Here is a 10988-nt window from a genome sequence, read left to right on the forward strand (position 1 = left end):
CTAGCAACGAGGGAAAGGGGAGTGCATCTACATACCCTTGTAGATCGCTAAGAGGAAGCGTTACAAGAACGCGGATGAAGGAGTCGTACTCGTAGCGATTCAGATCGCGGTTGATTCCAATCTAAGCGCCGAACAATGGTGCCTCCGCGTTCAACACACGTGCATCCCGATGACGTCTCACGTGCCTTGATCTAGCAAGGGGAGAGGGAGAGGTTGGGGAAGACTCTGTCCAGTAGCAGCTGAAAGATCGTGGATGTCGCCTAGAGGGGGGGGGGTGAATAGGCGCTTTAAAATAATTACGGTTTAGGCTTGAACAAATGCGGAATAAACCTAGCGGTTAATTTGTCAAGCACAAAACCTAAAACAACTAGGCTCACCTATGTGCACCAACAACTTATGCTAAGCAAGATAAGTAACTATGCGATATCAAGATATATGACAAAGAACAATATGGCTATCACAAAGTAAAGTGCATAAGTAAAGGGCTCGGGTAAGAGATAACCGAGGCACGCGGAGACGACGATGTATCCCGAAGTTCACACCCTTGCGGATGCTAATCTCCGTTTGGAGCGGTGTGGAGGCACAATGCTCCCCAAGAAGCCACTAGGGCCACCGTAATCTCCTCACGCCCTCGCACAATGCAAGATGCCGTGATTCCACTAAGGGACCCTTGAGGGCGGTCACCGAACCCGTACAAATGGCAACCCTTGGGGGCGGTCATCGAACCCGTACACTTTGGCAACCCTTGGGGGCGGTCACTGGTACCCGTCAAATTGCTCGGGGCGATCTCCACAACCTAATTGGAGACCCCGACGCTTGCCCGGAGCTTTACACCACAAAGATTGAGCTCCGAACACCACCAACCGTCTAGGGCGCCCAAGCACCCAAGATGAACAAGCTCAAGGGCACCAAGCACCCAAGAGTAAAAAGCTTCTCAACTTGTAACTTCCACGTGTCACCGTGGAGAACTCAAACCGATGCACCAAATGCAATGGCAAGGGCACACGGAGTGCCCAAGTCCTTCTCTCTCAAAATCCCACCAAAGCAACTAATGCTAGGGAGGAAAATGAGAGGAAGAACAAGAAGGAGAACACCAAGAACTCCAAGAACTAGATCCAAGGGGTTCCCCTCACATAGAGGAGAAAGTGATTGGTGGAAATGTGGATCTAGATCTCCTCTCTCTTTTCCCTCAAAAACTAGCAAGAATCCATGGAGGGATTGAGAGTTAGCAAGCTCGAAGAAGGTCAACAATGGGGGCAAAAACGAGCTCAAGAGATGGGGAACCATTGGGGAAGAAGACCCCCTTAAATAGGTCCCCACGAATCTGCCCGTTAGGTGCAGAAACCTGTAGGACCAGTACAACCGATGCAAGAACCGGTACAACCGGCCAAAGCAGAGGAAAAACCAACCTGGGAAAAGCTCTAAGCGGTACAACAGCCTGGGGAACCGGTAGTACCGGTTAAACCGGTTAAACCGGTCAACAACCGCCCAAGAACCGCTCCAAAACAGAAACTAGTTCGGTGGTAGAGCGGTACATGGCCGGTACAACCTCCGGACCAATTCTAGAGCGGTACAACCGCTCCAAACACCGGTTGTACCGGTCAACCGGTACAACCTCTCTACGGGGCGGTACAACCTCTCTATGTAAAACACACAATATCAAAACAGCCACAACTTTTGCATACGAGCTCTGAATTCGATGAAACCAAGTTTGTTGGAAATCTAGCAACAAGGGCTAACACAATCTTGATAAAAATATCAATAAGAAGAAAATGAGAAAAGGCCCACAAGAAAATGGTGAGAACCCTTCCTTGGATAAGATCGGTAAAACCTCCAACACCGAAAACATCATAGAAGACGCATGCGAACTCCGTTTTCGATAAACTCAAGCTTGTCATCAAGATGACCATAAGCTCTAAGACTCACAAAGAGAACCAAACAAGAACAAAGAAACATGATGCAAGGATGCAATGGTTTGAGCTCTCTACTAACGATACGATCAAGCTACCAACTTGAGAGCCCCCCTTGATAGTACGACAAACGATCCTATAACCCGGTCTCCCAACTACCACCACGAGACCGGTAAAATAGAAAACCTATCAAGGGCAAACCTTTGCCTTGCACATGGTCCACTTGAGATAGATGAAGACGGTCTTGACTCCCTCAAGTTGGACCACCTTTCTTGATTGCGTTGGCTCGATGAAGACTAGATGATTGCTCCCCCATAGTCCACTATGGGTGAGCGACTCTTCGGCACATCTTCACAAGTCCATTGACACCACAATGGATGGCAAGATTCAAACTTGATTGCTCCCCCATACTCCATTATGGGTGAGCCACTCTTCGTGTTGCTCCACTTGAACTTGCACACAACAAACTTGATGGCGATCACCACTTGATGTCATCCTCCATGGGTTGTATGGGATCTTCCTCTTGACGCAAGACCATGGAAACATACCTAACCCCACAAAGAACTCTCACGTAGACCATGGGTTAGTACACAAAGCGTAATGAACAATGCTTACCATACCATGGGAACACTTGGTCCCTCTCGGTACAACTTGTGCGCTTTGTGTGTTGATCAACTTCAATCACTCTCTGTACTTAGGCTAGATCAACCTTGAATCTTTCCAACTCTCTTCATTTGGATGATGTCTTGAAGGTAAACATGAATGATCACATAATCTTCTTTTTCAAGACATGCTTGCAATAAGCTCAACACTCACATGACCAATCTTTGGATAATTCCTTAATAGCACCTTGGTCAACTCATAAACTCCTAGAAACCAACACATGGACTTCAAGAAAAGCCTATGGACAAAACCTTCAAATATAACTCAAGGCAACCATTAGTCCATAGAGATTGTCATCAATTACCAAAACCAAACATGGGGGCATCGCATGTTCTTTCAATCTCCCCCATTTTGGTAATTGATGAAAATCACTTTCAAGAGAGTTTATACAAGGAATTATGCATCACCATGCAATGCAACAACCAATAGTGCATGCGAATGAGATGCAAATGCTAAAAAACAAAACCAAAGCAAGAGGAGACAACTCTCTAAACTTCTCCACAAAACTCTCCGAAACTTCTCCCCCATTGGCACCGATTGCCAAAACGGGCTAAAAGCTTAGAAGGCCAATATAAAATGTGTTCCTCCATAAATTGTGTATTTCTCAACAAGAGAGTGGAATGCAATACACATATCCAACGGTAAATACTTGGAGGAAGACAAACTATATTGAGGCCCAAAGATTGCAAAAGAAGATATGCCACAAAGACATAACAAAGAGAGAAACAAGCAATCAAGCAATCAAAAGATACCAATTGAAGCAAGCTATCAAAGATATCAATTGAACCAACTAGGCCAATGATCCTACGAGCCACATGAATAAGGATATTATGATAAGAGCGGAGGAGTGTTCTAAAGAAACTAGAGAAGCTCCCCATGATTTGTGCACAATAAGAATTTTTGTATTGGATACAAAGTGCACAAAATAGGATCATAGCTCCCCCAAAATCAATAGAAACTTACAACAAGTGCAAGTGAGCATATAGGAAACAAAGCATAGTACTTGCAACAAACACATGGTTGAGCAACAAGTAAAAGAGGCAACTTAAGAATGGGCTCAACCAAAATGATGTGTGTGAGTCATGGCGAAGCACTTGAGAAGACTAAAATTAGGATGAGCATTAAGCATCAACATAGTCTTGAAAGAATGAGGCACACGGTGCAAGGCCTGTCATTCCCACACACAACTAGCAAATGGGTTCACAAGCTTACTAATAAGCATATAAAGAACTTGTGCTTGTGACAACCCGTGGTGAAGATAGAAGATAAAAGCCTCATCAAGATGAGGGATGCCAATTAAGATGGCAAAAGCCTCGTAACGATAAGCATGAGGAAAATAATCTTCACCACACAAGAGTGCATCAAGATGCAAGGATAGAGGACACACACTCAAGGCAAAAGCTTTCACGGAGCCACCAAAGAAATAACATAAGAAAGACAAGGTGGACGTGAAAGAAAGGATATCAACTAGAGATGTAATTTCTCTCAAGTGTATAAGGTTCTATGTAGACGAAATCATGATGATATATATATCTACAAAGAAGAATGTACACCCGAAATAGTTACAACACGAAGGAACAAGATATCCACAAGGAAGTCATAAATATACCAATAAGATATTTGCTTGAAAGCATAGCACTTGGCTAGATATGGTCTTATTGTATATAAATGAAGTCCAAACACACATCCATCAAGGGCATCACAACTAGCAACAAGAGATCATCGTTGGGATGCTTTGAGAAGGAAACAAGTATCACAAGATATGAAATGAAAATCATGCCAAGATGCAACCTACACAAGGTTGAATGCAAGAGGAGAAAGCATGAATAGATACTTGTTACCGAGATATCATTGGAAGGATGTAGTAGATACCAATTGAAGGTAGATAGTAGTTCATTGATCATCCTAGCTTGACTCCAATATGCACATGGTGACAACACCTTCCTTGTGAGTGAGCCGAGCATCCAATGCATCTCCAAATGTTCCTAGAAGAACAACACAAACTAAACGGTACCCAAACTCATCGGGACCAAATAGTTAGAAACACCAATACATAGGACAAACTCCACATAAATATGTGCATATAGATATGAAAATGAATTTCATGCACATCTCATCCAAATTGAGACTAGGTGGAGTTTCCCCTATATATTGAGTCAAAGAAAGAAAGCATGCCAAATGAAATACATGAAGTAAACATGCATGCTCAAGACTTTCAAAACCCGAAACCAAAAGACAAATAAATGCCAAGTGAAAAGGATACCAAATGGAGAAATCATCACTTGGAAGATATCATTAAAGATACATCAAGGAATGAGATATCCATTGATACACACTAAACTAAAGATGTCAAACTCCCAAAGAGAGGATGGTTCCAAACATACCAAGCTCTCAACAAAGTTTCATGATGGCACAAAGTACCAAAAAGAAATGGCTTGCCTTCCACCAAAACACACTTGATAAGGATCACAAGAAGAGTGAAGAAAATAGAATAGCTCCCCCACGAGTTGTGCATTATATAGGATTTGTATTTGAATACAAAATGCACAAGGTGGGATCACTGCTTTCACTATATCTAGAAAACACTAGACAAGAACAAGAAATAAACAAGATCCACAAGTGGTATGGAAGACAACGGGAGTTAACACAAACCTTGGCAAGAGAAAAGGCAAATAAACAAAAGCCAATGTAAAGATGATCAATTAAATTCTACCACACATAAGTGACTACCAATTGTCAAAAGACAAGAAGTAGATGGAAAGAATTCCCGGTGGTAGATAGCAAGGATATCCAACATCATCTTCACACCACACACAAGCAAATTGCAACTTGTAGAGCTAACATGCCACCTAGGAACAAGATAATTTACAATATCAATTCTAGGTGACAATATCTCAAATGTACACATTTTCTAGGCTTGTAATATGCACTTAGCATATTACTCCCCCATAATGTGATACCAATAAGAACTAAACAAGAGGCAATAAGAGGATCCAACACGAGATAATCAATGGAATTTTAGAATTTGAATTTCTCATGAGAGATATACCACCTAGCGACTAGATAATCTTGTAATATCAATACTAGATGGTATTCCTCATGTACACACATTTATAGGATTGTGAGGTGCACAAAGCACATCACTCCCCCAAAATGGGATGTTCCATTGATCTCTCACACGAGCCAACTAGGATACAAACAGGAAGCAAAAAGGCTCAACGCACGACGCACACGTACATGATGTGCAAACCAACACACACATACTTGATTGCTCAAGATAAGCAAGTTGGAAGCGCAACATATACAAACACATGCAAGGAACAAAACCAAAACATGCAAGGGGGCAAGTAACTTTCAAGGTAAACAATTTAAGTACAAGTTACCGCAAGGAGGCACATTGGATATAAGATAGAAACTTGATAATCCAATTGACTTGGCTTGAGACAAAGAGAATGATGAAGTCCCCTTAATTCTTCATAATGTAGCCAAGTCTCCAATGCCCTCCAACAACACCTATTGATCAAGTTTGAGCTTGTTGGTCCCCAACCAAGTTGGGTCCTAAGAGGTTAGTCACAATAGGTTTGGCTACCCAAATGGTTCTTTGCTTGACACCACTTTGAGTACCAACAAACTTGGCAAACACATTGCCAACCTTATCCTTACCAAGAGAATAGATATCATCAATAATAATTGGGTTGGATAAGTTACCACTAGTGCATGAAGAAGCGACGTGACCTTTCTCACGACATAAGTAGCAACGTCTACTCTTCACTTTCTTCTCACTTGATTTCTCAATTTGAGAAGCATTAACTTGAGTCTTCTTGGGAAGAGGCCTTTCTTCAACTTGATGTTGAGCATGAGATTGAACTTGTGCCCTCTTCCCTTGTTGCTTGACACTAATGGCCTTCTTCTTCAATGGGCAAGATCTAACATGATGCCCTTCAACTTTGCACTTGAAGCAAACAATCTTGGCCGAATTCTTGACTTGTTCTTGGCCCTTCTTCTTGTTCAACTTGGACTTCTTCTTCTTGTTGGAGTTGAATCCAAGTCCACCTTTGTCATTGGGGGATTTTTGCACACTCAAGATATTGTTGAGTGTGGCCTTCCCTTCATGACACTTTTCCAAGTCTTTCTTCAAAGAAGTGACTTGGGCCTTGAGCTCTTTGATTTCCTCTACATGGTTAGTCTCAACACAAGTACTAGAGGAAGTATAAGCTTCATCGTTAGAGCAACAAGGCAAGGAAAGCAATTCATCACAAGATGTACCAACATTGTGAGTAGATGAATTACAAGGACTAGCACATGGCAATATACTATTTTGACTAGAAGTAGTGCTAGTATCCACATGAGGCTCACTAGATGTTACCTTAGCAATCATGGCCTCATGAGCTATCTTTAGCACACTATGGGATACTAGAAGATCATCATGAGAGCTTGAGAGCTTTTCATGACTTTCTTCCAATTTCCCATAATTGCAAGATAGCACCTCAAGTTGAGCCCGTAGCTCAACATTCTCCTTCAAAATGGATGCTTCACAAGTAATAGAATTAGTAGCACAAGCATCATCATTAACAACAAGAGGAGAAGGCAACTTGGCAAGCTCTTTTAAATAAGAAGCTTCAAGTTGAGCATGAGACTCGGTGAGTTTGATGAGCTCACCCTTGATGACCCTTGAGCCATTTTCGAGGTGCTCAAAATCCTCAAGGAGTCTAGCATGAGCAACTTCAAGCTTAGCATTTTTAGTTTCAAAACATTGGCCACCTTAAGAGCTCTATCAGTAGATTCCTTCACTTAGACAATTCTAGAGCAAAAGTCTCCTCAAGAGATTCCTTGGTGGTTTGTTCAAGTTCAAGAGCTTGAGAGAGGTCCGCAATCTCATTAGCGTAATCACGCCCATGACCTTCCATTTTATCAATGGTGGCCTCATGCTCCTCTAGATGAGATTCCAACTCCTCAATGTATTTCTTGCCATCAATGGCAATGGACATTATTTCCATGAAGTTGGAACGAGCAATTTTATTTTTATGAAGAGCTTTAAAAATCATTTCCCCCTTAGTTTTTAAGGAGGCAACATTATCATTCTCTTCATCATTATCCTCATCATCATTAGCATCAACATCATCATCAAGAGACATATTGGGGTACAAAGTAGGAGATACCTTTGACGCCTTAGCCATAAGGCAAAAAGCAATAGATGATGATGTAGGATCCCTTGAGGCACCATTAAACACCACATCTTGTTCCATGGAGTGTTCGGTTTCCTCTACATTGTTAGCACAACAATTCGAGGAAATAGATGCATTTTTATCATGGCAACAAGACATAGCAAGCATATCATCATGAGATTTAGTCAAGCAATTTCTACATGATATGCAAGGACTATCAACACAAGCATGTGAAACATTTGGAGTGCTCGAAGTGTTAAAGCCCAAAGAAGGAGCATTGCAATAATATAGTGATGAAGGATCATCCACAATAAGCATACTATCATCATTGCAATGACCAACACTACTCACCATATCATTACCTTGTGGCAAACCACATGTAGGTGAAGTAGAAGAAGTTGAGAAGACTATACGACCGGAGGTGGAGGGAGAACAATCATCCCCACAAATCTTGGACACACCATATTTATCTTGAAGCTTCGTCCACAACTCATGAGCATCTCGGAACGGCATGAGTTGAAATATAACTACATTGCTCAAAGCATCGAAAAGCACATTAGAAGCTTGAGCATTGAGATAAGAGTTTTTCTCATCCTCTAAAGATAATCTTTGGGGATCCTTTGGAGGAGAAACACCCATATCTACAATTCGCTCTAAATTTGGGTCCATGACCCTAAAGAGATTAAGCATGCGAATTACCCAAACATCAAAATTTGTGCCATCGAAACTAAGAGTGTCAGAGAATCCTAATCCCCTAGTCGACATCTTTACTCTCTAGGCGGTAAAGCCTAATAAAGAGAGACGAGGCTCTGATACCAATTGAAAGATCGTGGATGTCGCCTAGAGGGGGGGGGTGAATAGGCGCTTTAAAATAATTACGGTTTAGGCTTGAACAAATGCGGAATAAACCTAGCGGTTAATTTGTCAAGCACAAAACCTAAAACAACTAGGCTCACCTATGTGCACCAACAACTTATGCTAAGCAAGATAAGCAACTATGTGATAGCAAGATATATGACAAAGAACAATATGGCTATCACAAAGTAAAGTGCATAAGTAAAGGGCTCGGGTAAGAGATAACCGAGGCACGCGGAGACGACGATGTATCCCGAAGTTCACACCCTTGCGGATGCTAATCTCCGTTTGGAGCGGTGTGGAGGCACAATGCTCCCCAAGAAGCCACTAGGGCCACCGTAATCTCCTCACGCCCTCGCACAATGCAAGATGCCGTGATTCCACTAAGGGACCCTTGAGGGCGGTCACCGAACCCGTACAAATGGCAACCCTTGGGGGCGGTCACCGAACCCGTACACTTTGGCAACCCTTGGGGGCGGTCACCGGTACCCGTCAAATTGCTCGGGGCGATCTCCACAACCTAATTGGAGACCCCGACGCTTGCCCGGAGCTTTACACCACAATGATTGAGCTCCGAACACCACCAACCGTCTAGGGCGCCCAAGCACCCAAGAGGAACAAGCTCAAGGGCACCAAGCACCCAAGAGTAATAAGCTTCTCAACTTGTAACTTCCACGTATCACCGTGAAGAACTCAAACCGATGCACCAAATGCAATGGCAAGGGCACACGGAGTGCCCAAGTCCTTCTCTCTCAAATCCCACCAAAGCAACTAATGCTAGGGAGGAAAATGAGAGGAAGAACAAGAAGGAGAACACCAAGAACTCCAAGAACTAGATCCAAGGGGTTCCCCTCACATAGAGGAGAAAGTGATTGGTGGAAATGTGGATCTAGATCTCCTCTCTCTTTTCCCTCAAAAACTAGCAAGAATCCATGGAGGGATTGAGAGTTAGCAAGCTCGAAGAAGGTCAACAATGGGGGCAAAAACGAGCTCAAGAGATGGGGAACCATTGGGGAAGAAGACCCCCTTAAATAGGTCCCCACGAATCTGCCCGTTAGGTGCAGAAACCTGTAGGACCGGTACAACCGGTGCACGAACCGGTACAACCGGCCAAAGCAGAGGAAAAACCAACCTGGGAAAAGCTCTAAGCGGTACAACAGCCTGGGGAACCGGTAGTACCGGTTAAACCGGTCAACAACCGCCCAAGAACCGCTCCAAAACAGAAACTAGTTCGGTGGTAGAGCGGTACATGGCCGGTACAACCTCCGGACCAATTCTGGAGCGGTACAACCGCTCCAAACACCGGTTGTACCGGTCAACCGGTACAACCTCTCTACGGGGCGGTACAACCTCTCTATGTAAAACAGGCAATATCAAAACAGCCACAACTTTCGCATACGAGCTCCGAATTCGATGAAACCAAGTTTGTTGGAAAGCTAGCAACAAGGGCTAACACAATCTTGATAGAAATATCAATAAGAAGCAAATGAGAAAAGGCCCATAAGAAAATGGTGAGAACCCTTCCTTGGATAAGACCGGTAAAACCTCCAACACCGAAAACATCATAGAAGACGCATGCGAACTCCGTTTTCGATGAACTCAAGCTTGTCATCAAGATGACCATAAGCTCTAAGACTCACAAAGAGAACCAAACAAGAACAAAGAAACATGATGCAAGGATGCAATGGTTTGAGCTCTCTACTAACGATACGATCAAGCTACCAACTTGAGAGCCCCCCTTGATAGTACGGCAAACGATCCTATAACCCGGTCTCCCAACTACCACCACGAGACCGGTAAAATAGAAAACCTATCAAGGGCAAACCTTTGCCTTGCACATGGTCCACTTGAGCTAGATGAAGACGATCTTGACTCCCTCAAGTTGGACCACCTTTCTTGATTGCGTTGGCTCGATGAAGACTAGATGATTGCTCCCCCATAGTCCACTATGGGTGAGCGACTCTTCGGCACATCTTCACAAGTCCATTGACACCACAATGGATGGCAAGATTCAAACTTGATTGCTCCCCCATACTCCATTATGGGTGAGCCACTCTTCGTGTTGCTCCACTTGAACTTGCACACAACAAACTTGATGACGATCACCACTTGATGTCATCCTCCATGGGTTGTATGGGATCTTCCTCTTGACGCAAGACCATGGAAACATACCTAACCCCACAAAGAACTCTCACGTAGACCATGGGTTAGTACACAAAGCGTAATGAACAATGCTTACCATACCATGGGAACACTTGGTCCCTCTCGGTACAACTTGTGCGCTTTGTGTGTTGATCAACTTGAATCACTCTCTGTACTTAGGCTAGATCAACCTTGAATCTTTCCAACTCTCTTCATTTGGATGATGTCTTGAAGGTAAACATGAATGATCACA

Source organism: Triticum aestivum, chromosome 5B (assembly GCF_018294505.1).
Source record: "Triticum aestivum cultivar Chinese Spring chromosome 5B, IWGSC CS RefSeq v2.1, whole genome shotgun sequence".
Lineage (NCBI taxonomy): Eukaryota > Viridiplantae > Streptophyta > Magnoliopsida > Poales > Poaceae > Triticum > Triticum aestivum.